General features: G+C 44.1%; 1 long non-coding RNA gene across 1 annotated transcript; it reads left to right on the plus strand.

The window, feature by feature from the left end:
* The first annotated feature begins 16,178 nt into the window (after positions 1–16,178).
* LOC144329861 (uncharacterized) lies at positions 16,179–17,231 on the plus strand. Its single transcript, XR_013395562.1, has 2 exons — positions 16,179–16,317; positions 17,024–17,231. It is a non-coding gene; the product is annotated as an uncharacterized LOC144329861 (long non-coding RNA).
* The last annotated feature ends 11 nt before the right edge of the window (positions 17,232–17,242 follow it).

The following is a 17,242-nucleotide window of genomic DNA, read 5'->3' on the forward strand; positions in this document are numbered from 1 at the left end:
GATGCTTTATCTCAGTCCCAGGGTTGTGACTGCTCCTTATATCTGCTATTCTTGTATTCTTTAGAATTCTCTTTCTTACTGCGTTACTCCAATATCTCTCTAATAAATTTTCTTTATTTTAAATTTTAATTTAACTTTTTAATCTTATTTTTCGAGTTGGGACCTTGCTATGTTGTCCAGGCTGGTCTTGAACTCCTGGGTCCAAGCAATTCTCCCTCCTTGGCCTTTCAAAGTGCTGGTATTACAGGCGTGAGCCACTGTGCCTGGCCTAATTTTCTATATTAAATTTTTCCTGTTTAAATTACTGTGTGCATTATTTTTCCTGATTGGACCCTGACTGATATATCTGACAAAGTTGGACTCACAGCAGGACTCTTCAGTTGGGAGCTGGGGCCAGATGGGAGAGCCAGTCATTGCTCCAGTTGTCTTCTAAGGCAAAAAGGAAGGAGAAATACCTTGATTTCTTCTTTACCACCCACTTCCAATCTCCCAGCCTGTAACCTCTACTAGTGCCTCCCATTGGCCAAACTCAGCTGGAAGCAAGCTGGCACGGGGACCAGGAAAGCCAGCCCCTGTGGTAGGGGGCAGAGCAGGGAAGGTGAGGGTGGGACTGAGGGTAACCAGGACTGATAAAATCCTGCAGTAGTCATTGGCATTCAGGGATTAGTTCTGCTAAGTTTATGACGAGATACAGACAGACTATATTTATCTCTTTATTAAGTAAATTAATTTAAAGTCTATTTTTCCCTCTGGGAGCACGTAATAGAGATTTTTCTGAAAACTTAGAGGGAAAAATGACATCTTGAAATATTTAGCTGTTAATAAAAATTAATGCCTTTAAATATACTCTTTCATCTACTACATCAAATAAGCAGTTTAGAAAAAATACTTTAAAATGAAGATAAGTGAATAATTAATTTTAAAGACAGCACTTTCATAAATAAATTCAAAAAATATTGACAAGAAATTTACAGGAAGTCCAAAGACTAGGGCAATAATTTAGAAATTACTTGATCCACTGGCTTTTTTTTTTTTTTTTTTTTGAGACGGAGTCTCGCTCTGTCACCCAGGCTGGAGTGTGGTGGCCGGATCTCTGCTCACTGCAAGCTCCGCCTCCCGGGTTTATGCCATTCTCCTGGCTCAGCCTCCCGAGTAGCTGGGACTACAGGTGCTCGCCACCTCGCCCGGCTAGTTTTCTGTATTTTTTTAGTAGAGACAGGGTTTCACCATGTTAGCCAGGATGGTCTCGATCTCCTGACCTCGTGATCCGCCCGTCTCGGCCTCCCAAAGTGCCGGGATTACAGGCTTGAGCCACCGTGCCCGGCCTCCACTGGCATTTTTAAATTGAAAAAGGAATTGGAGACTCTGAACTCTTTGTATTATTGACCTCATTACATTATAAGGAAATTGAATTTTTAAAATATCATCTCACCTTTTGATCTGGAGAATCTTTGGAAATAATTCACATTTAGCAACTGAAACACTTTGAAGAGAACATTTTAAGTAAAAAAAGGACTATTTTGCAAAGCTAATGCAAGTACTTATTTTAGCAATTTTAAATGAAGCATGATCTATCTCCTAGCTAATTTAAATAAATCTATCCTAAAAGGAAAGCTGAGTTCTGGAATAATATATGATGCCTATGGTCATTAAAATCACACTTTTTCCATAACATAGAAAGAGAATAAAGTAATAATGACGTATGGCTACTTCGATGTCTACATATCAGATTAACAAATGAGTTTTGTGTAAACCCCAAAGTGGAAGAAGAATAGCTGTTTTTTGAATAATAGTTAAATTTACTTGAATGAATCACCATCTGTGACTAGTTTTACTAATAGTTCAAAAACACTGATACTATTTCAAATGATTAACACTCAATATTATGGATATTCATTTACTGTCAGATTTGATAATACTAAATAAAAAATTAAAAAGATACCCCACCTGCCAATGGAAGCAGAACACTGGTATTGGTGATGTTCTCTATCCCTCACAGCTTGACCATCTAACTTTGCAGGTTTGGAACTTTAGTTGCCAGCTTAGCCAGTTGACATTAACCACTAAAAAACTGCCTATTGTATGAAGTTGATTTGCAAAAACGAAGTGAATTTTAATAAAACATAGAATTGCCAAGCCCTCTGATATTCATTTAAGTCATTTAGTCCCTCTTATTTCAACAGAAAAGTCTACATAAGAAGCCAAATTAAGGTTGAATGGTTACTTAGGAAACCTAAAGTCTATTTAAGATATCACATTAAAGTTAGTGAATATATGTATCCAAGACACTAATAATAGAAATAATACTATTTCTTCTAGCCATAATAAATGCTCGGTTAGTGGGTGCTATTATTTACAATAGTGTCTTGCAACAGTTTACAAATCTTGTTCATGTAATATGTGCTTGATTCTTACAAGAACTACACGGAGTAATGGGTCTAGTATTATCATAAGCATGCCTCTTTTACTGATAAAAAACAGAGGTTCAGGCCGGGCGCGGTGGCTCAAGCCTGTAATCCCAGCACTTTGGAAGGCCGAGATGGGCGGATCACAAGGTCAGGAGATCGAGACCATCCTGGCTAACACGGTGAAAACCCGTCTCTACTAAAAAATACAAAAAAAACTAGCCGGGAGTAGTGGCCGTCACCTGTAGTTCCAGCTACTCGGGAGGCTGAGGCAGGAGAATGGCGTAAACCCGGGAGGCGGAGCTTGCAGTGAGCTGAGATCCGGCCACTGCACTCCAGCCTGGGTGACAGCGTGAGACTCCGTCTCAAAAAAAAAAAAAAAAAAAAAACCCCCAAAAAACCAAAAAAACCCAGAGGTTCAGAGAGTAAGTGACTTGACTAAAATCTCATAGCGGATATTTTTGACATCTGTTGTTTTGGTTGGGCCAATTTCCTTCCTCTTTTTGGTAATAGGACTCTGATTTTTCCTTTAAGGAACTACTCAGTGCCTTTCTATAACTCCTAGCAGGTCTGCCAATCAAGGGGCTCTGCCTCTGTCTGTTATGTGTGACCCACACTGACCCATCAGGGTCCACTATATTCCCCTGGATGCAGAGATTGGTGTATGGGTGGGCATGTGATCCAAGTTATTTTTATTTCTATTTTTTTCCAGATGGAGTCTTGCTTTGTTGCCCAGGCTGGAGTGCAGTGGTGCAATCTTGGCTCACTGCAGCCTCTGTCTCCTGGGTTCAAGCAATCCTCCTACCTCAGCCTCCCAAGTAGCTGGGATTACAGGCATGTGCCACCACACCTGGCTAATTTTTGTATTTTTAGTAGAGACGGAGTTTTACTATGTTGGCCAGGCTGGTCTCGAACTCCTGACCTCAAGCAAGCCACCTGCTTCAGCCTCCCAAAGTGCTGGGATTACAAGTGTGAGCCACTGTGCCTGGTTTCAAGTGTTTTTTTTTTTTTTTGAATGCTAGGAGCAAGCTGGCTTCACTTGGGAGATGTAAGGATCATGAAACCCTGGAGCTATTTTCCTATCACATTGAGAGAGCTGTTAGAGTAAATGCTACATAGGAGAAAGCGGAGTGGAGAACTGAAGGGAGAGAGAGGGAGAGAATCCTGTGGATCAAAACTTCCTTTGTTTGCTTAGGAAGGTCTGGACTTTACTGGCTAGTTAGTTAGACAAAAATCTAATACAGCTAATGATTATCTTAGCTGGGCTTGAAACAAATCTTTTGACTTTAGCCGTTTGCTCTTTCTTTCTTTGGGATCTTTGAGGTGTTGTTTTTCTGGCCGGAAACCTCTGTGGCTGGTGGTGCCTTTGCCCGAGTTCTTGTCCTGTGTCCAGGAAGAATGATGTATGCAGACAAATGGACGGTGAGCAAGATGAAGAAGAACTTTACTGAGTGTTAGAACAGCTCAGAGGAGACCCTCCTGGGTTCAAGTGATTCTCATGCTCAGCGAGCAGCTCCTCTCTGTGGGCAGGTCATCCCATCGAGTGTGCAGCTCTCAGCATAGAGGAGGCCTGGAGTGGGTGGCTCCTCTTTGCTGACAGGTCATCCCCACAAGTGTTCAGCTCTCAGCAGAGAGAGTAGTTCCTCTATGCAGCTGGTCATCCAGATGTCTGCCCTGCTCTGGCTGAGTCTGGGGTTTTTATGGTCTTCATTCAGAGTGGGGGGGAAGTGTATGCTGATTGGTCCATGGGCAGCAATGGGTGGGCTCAGGAAAAAGCACTGCAAGTTCCTTGTCTGGTGGGCAGGACTGGTAGGACCTTCCCTGGCTTGAAGGTGGGGCTTCAGTGGGGACCCACCCCCTTCCTCCCAGGAGCCTGTCTGCCTCTCACGGCCATTCATTAGCACCCAGGATGTTTGTGCCAAGAGGTGCCTGCAGGCCAGTGTTGAGCTGCCTGCAGTGCCCCTCAGCTTTCCTCCCACGATCCTCATCACCCAAAGTCTGGAGGGGACTGATGCAGCAGGGGGCTGGTGTGTCAGCACTGCTCTGAGCATAAGCCCACCTGGCCAGGCTGCAACAGTGCTGGGGCTTGGCCCCAACCTTGCTCCACAATTGGAGCAGGTACTGACAGTGGGAGAAGCCAGGCAGCAGGAACAGGTGCTGGCAGTGGGAGGGGGGCCCTCCCAGGCTCCCAAGAGCACAGAGACACCTGGGTCTGCAGCCACTGCAGGACAGCTGCAGTGGCATCTGGGAAGGGCAGGGCTCCTGCCTGCTCCATGCAGTGTATTTTCCTTTAAGGAAATACTCAGTGCCTCCCTGCTGTAGCTGGCGTCTTGGCAATGGCCACTCTAGATGAGTTGCTGCTGCCATCATTTCTACTGAGGTATACCTTAGAAAGGTGTCCCTGACTATAAATGTCAAAACTGGTCATGTGCTTTTGTGAGTGATTTGAAATTCTGCCCTCTTTCTATACAGGTATACTGTCCTAAGTTACTTTCTAATGTTAGTTTTAAAAATTAAAGCAAGAGAATGGGAAGACCAGCCATAGACTGGGAGAAAATATTTTCAGAAACATGTCTGATAGGCCAGGTGCACACCTGTAATCCCAGCACTTTGGGAGGCTGAGGCAGGTAGATCACCTGTAGTCACGAGTTTGAGACCAGTCTGGCCAACATGGTGAAACCCTGTCTCTACTAAAAATACAAAAATTAGCCGGGTGTGGTGGTGCATGCCTGTAATCCCAGCTAGTTGGGAGGCTGAGGCATGAGAATCACATGAACCCAGGAGGCAGAGGTTGCAGTGAGCCAAGACTGTACCACTGCTCTCTGAGCTGGGTGGCAGAGTGAGACTTCGTCTACAAAAAAAAAAAAAAAAAAAAAAAAAAAAAACGAAAACATGTCTGATAAAGTACTATTATGCAAAATATACAGAGAACTCTTAAAACTCAGTGATAAGAAAACAACCTGCTTCAAATATGTGTGAAAGATCTCAACTCACATCTCATTGAAGAAAATTATATAGATAGCAAAGAAACATATGAAAAGATGCTCAACATCATATGCCATTAGGAAATTGCAAATTAAAACAATGAAATACTACTACACAACCATTACAATGGGTGAAATTCAAAATACTGACACCACCAAATGCTGGTGTGGATGTAGAGCAACAGCAACCCTCATTCATCGCACGTTGGTATGCAAAATGGTACAGCCACTTTGGAAGAGTGTTTGGTAGTTTCTAACAAAACTAAACATACTCTTACCCTATGATCCAGAAATCTCACTGCTTGGTATTTACCCAACTGATCTGAAAACTTACATATACACAAAAATCTGCACATGGCATTAATAGCAGTTTTATTCATAATTGCCAAAACTTGGGAACAACCAAGATGTCTTTCAGTGGCTGAATGTACAAGCTGTGGTATATTCATACAATGGAACATTATTCAGTGCTAAAAGAAATGAGTTCTTAAGCCATGAAAAGATATGGAGGAAGCTTAAATGCATACTAGTAAGTGAAAGAAGGCAGTCTGAAAAGACTACATACTATACGATTCCAATTATGTGACAATCTGGGGAGGGCAAAACTATGCAGTCAAAAGATCAGTGGTGGCCAGGAGCTGCAGGGAGCGAGGGGTGAATAGGTGAGCACAGATGACTTTTGGGGCAGTGGAACTATCTTGTATGACACTCCAGTGGTGAATATATGCCATTATACATTTGTCAAAACCCAGAGAATGGGGAATATCAAGAGTGAATCCTAATGCAAACTATGGACTTTGGGTGATAACAATGTATTAATGTAGGTTCATTGATTGTAATACGTGAATCATTTTGGTGGGATATTTTGGTAGTGAGGGGTATGAGTGTGTGTGAGCAGGGGACATAGGGCACCTCTGTACTTTTTCTCAATTTATTGTAAACCCAAAACTGTTCCAAAAAATAAAGTCTAGGCCGGGCATGGTGGCTCACGTCTGTAATCCCAGCACTGTGGGAGACCGAGAAGGGTGGATCACCTGAGGTCGGGAGTTCTAGACCAGCCTGACCAACATGGAGAAACCTTGTCTCTACTGAAAATACAAAATTAGGCGCATGCCTATAATCCCAGCTACTGGGAAGCTGAGGCAGGAGAATCATTTTAACCCGGGAGGCAGAGGTTGTGGTAAGCTGAGATTGCACCATTGCACTCCGGCCTGGAAAACAAGAGCGAAACTCCATCTCAAAAAAAAAAAAAAAAAGGCTATAAAAAAAATCCCATTCTAAAAAAACCTGCCTTTTCTCAGATTGCCTCAAGAAGAAAGACGCTAATAGAAGAAAGACTCTAATTGCTGGCACCTGTGATAGTCACTGATCCTATTCACATTCTATTTTTCTCCTTTCCCAAGCACCTGCTGGGAAAATGCTTCCCCACCCCTTTGATGTTGGATGTAGCCATGTGGCTGGCTGTGGGCAATGAAATGTAACCTCTGTCACCTTGAGGGTGAAAGTCTTCAAGAGTTAGGGTGCAATTTGCCATGTTTCTTCTTCCCATGGTAATGACTGGGGGTGTTCCTGCTTATGGTGGAGACTGTCAGCCTGGGTCTCTGAGTGAAGACTTTGTGAAACAGAGTCCTTCATAAAATAGATGTGTGTGTGTTAAGCCCTGAGATGTGAAGGTTATTACAGGACCATCGCCTAGCCTGCCTGACTGTACAGTACCTGATATGGTATCTCTAGTGACCCTCGAATAACATAAAAGAGATAAGGAAAGTTGACTTTCAATCTCTTATTTTAATAAATTACTTGAGGCTGGGCATGGTGGCTCACACCGGTAATCCCAGCACTTTGGAAGGCCAAGGCAGGTGGATCAACCGAGGTTGGGAGTTTGAGACCAGTCTGGCCAATATGGTGAAATCCTGTCTCTACTAAAATACGTTTCAAAAAAAAAAAAATTAGCCGGGGTGGTGGTACGTGCCTGTAATCCCAGCTACTTGGGAGGCCGAGGCAGGAGAATTGCTTAAACCCGGGAGGCAGAGGCTGCAGTGAGCCAAGATTGTGCCACTGCACTCCAGGCTGGGTGACAGAGCAAGACTCTGTCTCAAAAAAAAAAAAAAAAAATTACTTTAGTGTTTATATGAAAATAGAAGTTTGGGTCAGGTGCAGTGGCTCATGCTTGTAATCCTAGCATTTGGGAGGCTGAGCAGGTGGGTCACTTGAGCTCAGGGGTTCAAGACCAGCCTGGGTAACATAGTGAGACCCCGGCTCTACAAAAAAATACACAAATTAGCCAGGTGTGGTGGTGTGCTCCGGTAGTCCCAGCTACTTGGGGGGCTGAGGTGGGAGGATCGCTTGAGTCCGGAAGGTTGAGGCTACAGTGAGCCATGATTGTGAAATTGCACTCCAGCCTGAGCATAGAGTGAGACCCTGTCTCAAAAAAAGAAAATAGAAGTTTGAACAAAACTTGGCTTGTATTTGTTTATGTCAAATATTGCAGCCAGGCATGGTGGCTCATGCCCATAATTCCAACACTTCGGGAGGCCGAGGTGGGAAGATTGCTTGAGCCAGGAGTTTGAGACCAGCCTGGGCAACACAGGGAGACCCCCCCATCTCTACAAAAAATAAAAATAAATTATTGGGTCATGGTGCACCTGACTGTGCTCCCAGCTGTTTGAGAGGCTGAGGCGGGAGGGTTGCTCAAACCCAGGAGGTCAAGGCTTCAGTGAGCCATGATCCCTAAAATAAAATGTTTCTAGTAATTGTGTTCATTTTCTAAAAATTTCAAAAGCCATTGCTCTTGACTTCTGCATATATTTTGCAAAACTTTTTGGTGGCAGAGTTAGGAGGAGGTGTTGGTGAAATAACCCATGTAAAAATATGTTTGTTATATAATGCGAGGAATGAGTGTGGAAAGTATAGCAGAGTTACAGTGGGTGGAAGTATTTCAGCACTTTGCTAATGTGAAAGAATATTTCTTATGTAAATACAAGTGAAAAGTGGTTTTTAAAAAAGTGGCTAACCATAGGCAAAATGGTAAACTGTTTTTCTTTAGTACTTCAATTTCTTTGATTTTCTACTTACTTCTTCCCTCCCTTTTAATTATTTTGCAAGAGCCTCAGCCTATATGAATGTGTTCACATTTTCAACATCTATCCAATAGAAGCATAAGGTCATGGGCTGCAGTATCTTTCTCTTGTATATCTTCCCCTTTCCCCTCCCTTTTTCTCTGCAGCCCTGGTAATTACATCTTTTTTTTTTCTATTTTTGAGACAGAGTCTCGCTCTGTCACCTAGGCTGGAGTGCAGTGGTGCAATCTCTGCTCACTGCAACCTCCACCTCCCGGGTTCAAGCGATTCTCGTGCCTCAGCCTCCTGAGTAGCTAGGATTACAGACATGAGCCACCGCGGCTGGTAATTTTTTGTATTTTTTGTAGAAATGGGGTTTCCCTATGTTGGCCAGGCTGGTCTTGAACTCCTTGCCTCAAGTGATCTGCCCACCTCCACCTCCCAAAATTCTGGGATTACAGGCATGAGCCACTGCACCTGGCCAGTCCTTACTTCTTACTCACTGAAATCTTTTGTGCCACCCCCTGCTTTGTCTTCCTCCAATACTTTCTTCTGTTTTTGGAAAAAGATCAAGAGAGAGATAAAGGGGAGGGTGGAAATAAATGTCTGTGAGATAAGTAGGTCAAACACATTCTAAATATAGGACATCTGATCCGTAAAAGGAACAGAAAATATTCATGGACTAATATTTCTTTCTTTACTTGAATCTCTTACCCACCTTCTCCCTTTAGGTCAGCAAAAAATAAAGGATATAGAAAAATTTAAAACAGCAAAACTAAAAGGTGAATTAAGTTTTGATGTATTTATTGCATTATATTTGCTCTTCCTCTTTTGCATTTCATAGTCCTTGAAATCCAATGGCCTTATTTTTGCTGTGAATACAACACACACACACACACACACACACACACACACACACAGAGTGTTTAACACTTTTGAGATATAGTTTCTTTGAACTAACTTATTCAGAGCTACATTTTATGTTCTTTTGTCTTCTTAAATTCTTTTGGTCTAACAGACTATGCAATACCTTTCTCCATTAGGTCCTCCTACTAACCATTTAATCTCTGTCACTGTTGTCTTCTCCAGAGGACAGTTAGTGCCTTGAGGCCCTTGACTCTGAAGTAGATTTTTGCTACTTATGATGTTTTTTTCCTGCCTGAAAGGCTTTACTAATTTTTCTCTTCAGATTACATTTTACCTGTCTTTTAAGGTATGGCTTAAATCCCATTTCCTCTATTAAAATTTAAAGCTTTCCTTAGTTACTTTCCACTTGTGCACTATACAACTGCACATCTGTGACAGGATGAATAATGGCCCCCCAAAGATGTCCATATTCAAGTCCTCGGAGTCTGTGAATGCTAGCCTCCATGGCAGAAGGGACTTTGCCGATGTAATTAAATTAAGGACCTTGAGATGGGAAGAGTAGCCTGGATTATGCAGGTGGGCTTAATGTAATCACAAGCGTCCTTATATAGGCAGGAGGATCAGGTGGGAGAGATGGTTATGTGACAATGAAAGCAGGGGGAAAAAGGCCATGTGATGTCGGGCCATGAGACAAAAAAGTTGCAGCCTCTCTGTAAACTGGAAGAGGCAAAATTCTAGGGAAGCAGATTCTTCCCTGGAGCCTCCAGAAAGTACGGAGCTGTGCTGACACCTTCATTTCAGCCCACTGAGCCTGATTTCAGACTTCTAAGCTCCAGACCTGTAAGGAAATAAAACTGTTGGCTGGGCACTGTGGCTCACACCCGTAATCCCAGCACTTTGGGAGGCTGAGGTGGGCAGATCGCGAGGTCAGGAGATTGAGCCCATCCTGGCTAACACGGTGAAACCCCGTCTCTACTAAAATTACAAAAAATTAGCCAGGCGTGGTGGCAGGCACCTGTAGTCCCAGCTACTCCGGAGGCTGAGGCAGGAGAATGGCGTGAACCCGGGAGGTGGAATTTGCGGTGAGCACAGATGGCGCCACTGCACTCCAGCCTGGGTGACAGAGCGAGACTCCATCTCAAAAACAACAACAACAACAACAAACAAACAAAAAAACTGTGTTGTTTTAAGCTACCACGTTTGTAATTTGTTACACTAGCTATAGGAAACTAAGATGACATCATGTCCTTTATATTCCTCTAGGTCTGTTCCACATAATTTAGCACTTTATTGTCATGCTCACTAATTCTGCTATGTTTAAATGGTAGAATAAAAATTCTTGGTGGACAGGAACTAGGATTTTTACTTTTACCCCCTACAATGCCTAGTCCAGTTCTAGGTATTCAGGTGTTTGGAGTGAATTATAACTTTGGTGCATAAAAGGGAATGGGAGAGATGAAAGGCATTTTAAAAGACATATAAATCAGCAAACTGTATTTACGTCCTTGCCATCAAATTCCAGTATTTTGCTTTTGAGCTCTGTGCCACATGCAGTGTTATGTTAAGCATGTAGCAGCCATTTCACAGAGACTGGAACACACAGGGTATTTGACAAGCACCTGATGTGTTAGTAACCCCAAGAGAGGGTTTTTGGGTCACATGCAAGAAAGAATTTGGGATGAGTCTACAAAGTAAAGTGAAAGCAAGTTTATTAGAGAAGTAAACAAACAAAAGAATGGCTACGAGCCGGGCGCGGTGGCTCATGCCTGTAATCCTAGCACTTTGGGAGGCTGAGGCGGGCACATCACGAGGTCAGGAGATCGAAACCATCTGGCTAACACGGTGAAACCCCATCTCTACTAAAAATACAAAAAATTAGCCGAGCTTGGTTGCGGGTGCCTGTAGTCCCAGCTTTTCAGGAGGCTGAGGCAGAAGAATGGCATGAACCTGGGAGGCGGAGCTTGCGGTGAGCGGAGATTGAGCCACTGCACTCCAGCCTGGGCAACAGAGAGAGTCTCCATCTCAAAAAATAAAAAAGAATGGCTACTCCATAGGCAGAGCAGTGGCACGGGCCGATTGGCTCAGTATACTTATGGCTGTTTCTTGATCATATGCTAAACAAGGGGTGGATATTCAATGAGTTTTCCAGGAAACGAGTGGGGAATTCCTGGAACCGAGGGTTCCTCCCCTTTTTAGACCATATAGAGTAACTTCTGAACGTTGCTATGGCATTTGTAAACTGTGATGACGCTGGTGGGAGTATCTTTTTGTGTGTTAATGCATTAAAATTAGTGTATAATGATCAGTGAGGATGACCAGAGGTCACTTTTGTCACCAGCTTGGTTTTGGTCAGCTTCTTTACTGCATCCTGTTTTATCAGCGGGGTCTTTGTGACCTGCATCTTGGGCCAACCTTCTGTCTCATCCTGTTACTAAGAATGCCTGTCCTCCTGGGAACGCAACCCAGCAGGTCTCAGCTTCCTTTTAGCCAGCCTCTGTTCAAGACGGAGTCGCTCTGCTTGGCATGCCTCTAACAGATGCATTCAGCTGAAATCTGTGCGGGTAGAGGGAAAAGGAGAAAGAGAAAAGCAAGATGGGTTTGGTACAAAGTCCTCCTTGTCTATTTAGCTGATTAGTTTTTGTCACATTAAGTAAAGTTAAAATGCCGAAAAAGATCATCAAATTTCCAACAAGAATTGTTCCGTAAAGCAAAATAGAAGATAATGAAAAATCGGCAGGGTGTAACAGTTTAATTTCATCCACTGAATTTAAATAACCAGTATTTTGGCCGGGTATGGTGGCTCCACCTGTAATCCCAACACTTTGGGAGACTGAGGCAGGAGGATCACTCAGGCTCAGGATTTCAAGACGAGCCTGGGCAATATAGTGAGACCTTGTTTTTATTTTTAATAATAATAAAAAATAACCAGTATTTTTAAATCCATGTAATATGGTTAATACTCCGCTAAGAGATAAAGAGCTACAGACAACCCACAGGACACGGCTTTATTCTAAATGGCCTTACTATCTAGTTGGGAGATAATACTAATAACCAACTAAGGTTACCAGGCAGTTTATCAAATGCCATATTGTGTGACGCAGACTTTAAAGATTATAGATATCTGGAAATGGGGCTAGAGAATCAATACTTCCTTCATTCATCGAATATTTATTGAGAACCTATTATGATTCTGCGTGAATAAGAGTGTATGTTCGGAGTTTGCAATCTAAAAGAGGGAGGCAAAGAAAATAACTAATACAAGAACAAATTAAGTGGACGGGCACGGTGGCTCATGCCAGTAATCCTAGCACTCTGGGAGGTTGAGGCTGGCAGATCACTTGAGTTCAGGAGTTCGAGACCAGCCTGGGCAACATAGCAAAACCCGTCTCTACCACGGGGGGAGAAAAAAGAACAGATTAAGTGCTAAAATAGCAGGATGCTTTGTAGTTGATAAAGGGTTATTACTGTAACTTCTGAATGAAAGGAGAAGTGGGACTGTGAATGATTTTAAAGTAAAGGCTTTAAGACTGAGCCTTGAAAGAGAAGTAGGACTTTTTTTCTTTTTTTGAGACAGAGTCTTGCTCTGTCACCCAGGCAGGAGTGCAGTGGTGCCATCTCGGCTTACTGCAACCTCCACCTCCTGGGTTCAAGCGATTCTCTGCCTCAGCCTCCCGAATATCTGGGATTTCAGGCATATGCCACCATGCCCAGCTAAGTTTTGTATTTTTTTTTTTGAGACAGAGTCTCGCTCTGTCACCCAGGCTGGAGTGCTGTGGCCGGATCTCAGCTCACTGCAAGCTCCGCCTCCCGGGTTCACGCCATTCTCCTGCCTCAGCCTCCCGAGTAGCTGGGACTACAGGCGCCTGCCACCTCGCCTGGCTAGTTTTTTGTATTTTTTAGTAGAGACGGGGTTTCACCGTGTTAGCCAGGATGGTCTCGATCTCCTGACCTCGTGATCTGCCCGTCTCGGCCTCCCAAAGTGCTGGGATTACAGGCTTGAGCCACCGCGCCCGGCTAAGTTTTGTATTTTTAGTAGAGACAGGGCTTCACCATGTTGGCCAGGCTGGTCTCAAGCTCCTTACTTCAGTTGATCTGCCCACCTCGGCCTCCCAAAGTGCTAGGGATTATAGGTGTGAGCCACCGCACCCAGCTGAAAAGTAGGACTTTGAAAATGTTGATTAAGTCAAACTCTGTAAAATGTTTGAAGAGCTTTTTTATTTTGAGCCAAATGTGAGTGGCCAATGGCCCATGACACAGCCTCAGGAGATCCTGAGAACATATGCCCAAGGTGGTCAGGCTGTTAGCAGAAAGGGGTACTGATTCAGACCCCAGGAGAGAGTGCTTGGTTCTTGCACAAGAAAGAATTCTGATGAGTCCATAGAATAAAGCGAAAGCAAGTTTATTAAGAAAGTAAAGGAATAGGCCCGGCGCGGTGGCTCACGCCTGTAATCCCAGCACTTTGGGAGGCCGAGACGGGCGGATCATGAGGTCAGGAGATCGAGACCATCCTGGCTAACACGGTGAAACCCCGTCTCTACTAAAAAATACAAAAAAAAAAAAAAAACTAGCCGGGCGAGGTGGCGGGCGCCTGTAGTCCCAGCTACTCGGGAGGCTGAGGCAGGAGAATGGCGTGAACCCGGGAGGCGGAGCTTGCAGTGAGCTGAGATCCGGCCACTGCACCCCAGCCTGGGCGACAGAGCGAGACTCCGTCTCAAAAAAAAAAGAAAGTAAAGGAATAAAGAATGGCTACTCATAGGCAGAGCAGTGGCTTAGGCTGCTCACTGATTACACTTATAGTTATTTCCTGATTATATGCTAAATAAGGGGTGGATTATTCACGAGTTTTCCAGAAAAGGGGTGGGCAATTTCTGGAACTGAGGATTCTTCTCCTTTTTAGACCATATAGGGTAACTTCCTGATGTTGCCATGGCATTTGTAAACTGTCATGGTGCTGGTGGGTGTGTCTTTTAGCATGCTAATGCATTATAATTAGCAAATAATGAGCAGTGAGGATGACCAGAGGTCACTTTTGGCACCATCTTGGTTTTGGTGGGATTTGGCTGGCTTCTTTACTGCAAGGTCTTTGTGACCTGTATCTTGTGCCGATCTCCTATCTTATAATGTGACTAAAAATGCCTAACCTCCTGGGGATGCAGCCCAGTAGATCTCAGCCTCATTTTACCCAGCCCCTATTCAAGATGGAGTTGCTCTGGTTCAAATGCCTCTGACAAGACTACAGTGTAGTTTTATATACTTTAGGAAGACCTAAGACATTCATCAAAACACATAAGATGTACATTGGCTTGGTCTTGAAAGGCGGGACACCTGGAAGCAGAGACTCCAGGGTCACAGTCAATTGAAAGATTATCAGGCTGGTGTGGTGGCTCACGCCTGTAATCCCAGTGCTTTGGGAGGCTGAGGTGAGAGGACTGCCTGAGGCCAAGAGTTCCAGAGCAGCCTGGGCAACATAGGGAGACTTTACATTAGGAAATAAACAAAAAAGACTTACGTTATTATCTAAAGACCTGGAGTCTGCAGAATGTCTGGGTTAAGATAAGGGTTTGTGGAGACCAAGGTGGTTTTTTTTCTTTTGAGACAGAGTTTCACACTTGTTGCCCAGGCTGGAGTGCAATGGTGTGATCTTGGCTCACTGGAACCTCTGCCTCCCACGTTCAAGTGATTCTCCTGCCTCAGCTTCCCAAGAAGCTGGGATTACAGGCACCTGCCACCATGCCCGGCTTCTTTTTTTTTTTTTTTGTATTTTTAGCAGAGACAGGGTTTCAGTCACCATGTTGGTCAGGCTGGTCTCAAACTCCTGACCTCAGGTGATCCACTCGCCTTGGTCTCCCAAAGTGCTGGGATTACAGGCGTGAGCTACCGAGCCCAGCAGAGATCAAGGTTTTATCATGCAGATGAAGCCTCAGGTAGAGCTCTTATCAGACTTAAAAAGGTGCCAGACTTGGTTAATTCTCTCCTGGGTAAGGGAAAACACCTGGAAAGGAACAGGGCTTTTTCTACAGACTGTAGGTTTCCCACCACAAGATACAGCTTTGCAGGGCCATTTTAAAATATGTCAAAGAAATATATTCTGGGGTTAAATAATTCAATTTCTTTCAGGGCCTGCTATCTGTTGTGATGCTATACTAGAGTCAGGCTGGCTTGGTGTCAAAAATAAAAGTCTAGAAAAGCTAGAAAAAGTCTGTTCTGGCAGTCTTAAGATCTGTTTTCATGTGAATGCTGTTCAGCTGAGCCTGAATTCCAAAGGGAGGGGGGTGTAATGAGGCATGTCCGACCCATCCCCCCGACTAACCCCCAATCCCCACTTCCATCTAGATGATGGAAAAACTAGATTTTCAGGTTTACTTTGGAATGCCCTTGGCCAAGAGGTGGGGGAAAGGGGGTCCATCAGTCAGTTGTGGGGTTTAGAATTTTATTTTTGGTTTACAAAATAATAGAATATTTCATGTTGAAGCACAAGCAAGAGCACTGCAGACATGAAAGGGTATAATTTTAGGAGAATGCTCAGATGGAATAAAGAATGTCTTGAAGGGTAGTATTGTTATTGGTGTTAAAACAAGTTATCACAAACTTAAGACACAGATTATTTCACAGTTCTGTTGGTCAGAAGTCCAACACTGATCGCATGAGGATAAAATCAAGGTGTCATCAGAGCATTAGAGAGGCTTCGGGGGAATGTTTCCTTATCAGTTCCAGCTTCCGGAGGTCACCCACAACGCTGGAGGCTCCCTTCCTCTATATTCAAAGCCAACAATGTTGTATCTCTCTAATCATTCTTCATAGTTATTGGTCATTCTTGACTCTCTTTTGCAGTTTTGGAGGCCCTTATGATTACAATTGGCCCACTGGAATAATCCAGGATAATGTGTTTTTTTTTTTGAGATGGAGTCTCGCCCTGTTGCCCAGGCTGGAGTGCAGTGGAGCTCATTGCAACCTCTGCCTCCCTGGTTAAAGCGATTCCAGGATAATCTATTTCAACACCAGGTAATTAACAACCTTAATTCCCATTTGCTATGCAAGCTAACACAATCACAGCTTCTGGTGTTTAGGCTGTGGACATCTTTGAGGGGCTATTATTCTGCCTACCATGGGTAATAAGGAGGAGCTAATACTAAGAGGAAAAGAGGCCCAAAGAGGAAAGGGTGTGAATGCACTGATAAGGGCAATGGGGAGCCAGTGCACGTTTCTGAGGCTTGCAAATTCTTATTTTTTTGAAGTAAGCTTTGGTTGCAGCTGAGAAAACTGAACAGGCATAGTTGGGGAGCAACATCAGGAGGCCACCATTACAGTTGAGATGAGAGGGTATAAGCTAGAGGTGGCAGAGCTAAATCGTTTTCTTTGGTCCAAAGCTGTCTATATGCCCTTTTCTAAGTGTTTTCCAACAGAATTCATGAGATCATTCCACAGGATCTCAGCAAGTGCAGTTTCTGATAATTTGGTCGAATTTGTTCAGTAGCTGCTGCAACGGAGGGCTTAAATCTTTCATCTACACTTAACAAGGGGAGACCGGAATAGTGGCAAAACCGTAGTTAGCAAGGCTGAGGCTCGCAGAGACCTAGGCATCGAATTTTTTAATGGTCCAAACCGCAGGGAAAGCGCGCACTCCCTGTTCTTAAGTTTTTCCCTAAACAGGGAGATAACACTAAAAAGCTGTCCCGCGTGAAGGCTGAAAGTCCTGTTTTCTCCCTAGCTTCAGTGAACAAAGCCTGACTGCTCGCCCGCGTCCAACAAAGACAACGCTCTTCCGGTCTTCGTGACCCACCCGGTGAGCAGCCCAAACCCGCCACCGTCCTCCCTCAGCTCCCACCAATCGGGTCGCAGGGCCTCGAGCCCCGCACTGCTGAGTCCGTTGACACTGCGTCCGGGGCCAGACGACGACATCAGCGCGGGGTCCCCACAACGCCATGGG

Source organism: Macaca mulatta, chromosome 7 (genome assembly GCF_049350105.2).
Source record: "Macaca mulatta isolate MMU2019108-1 chromosome 7, T2T-MMU8v2.0, whole genome shotgun sequence".
Classification (NCBI taxonomy): domain Eukaryota; kingdom Metazoa; phylum Chordata; class Mammalia; order Primates; family Cercopithecidae; genus Macaca; species Macaca mulatta.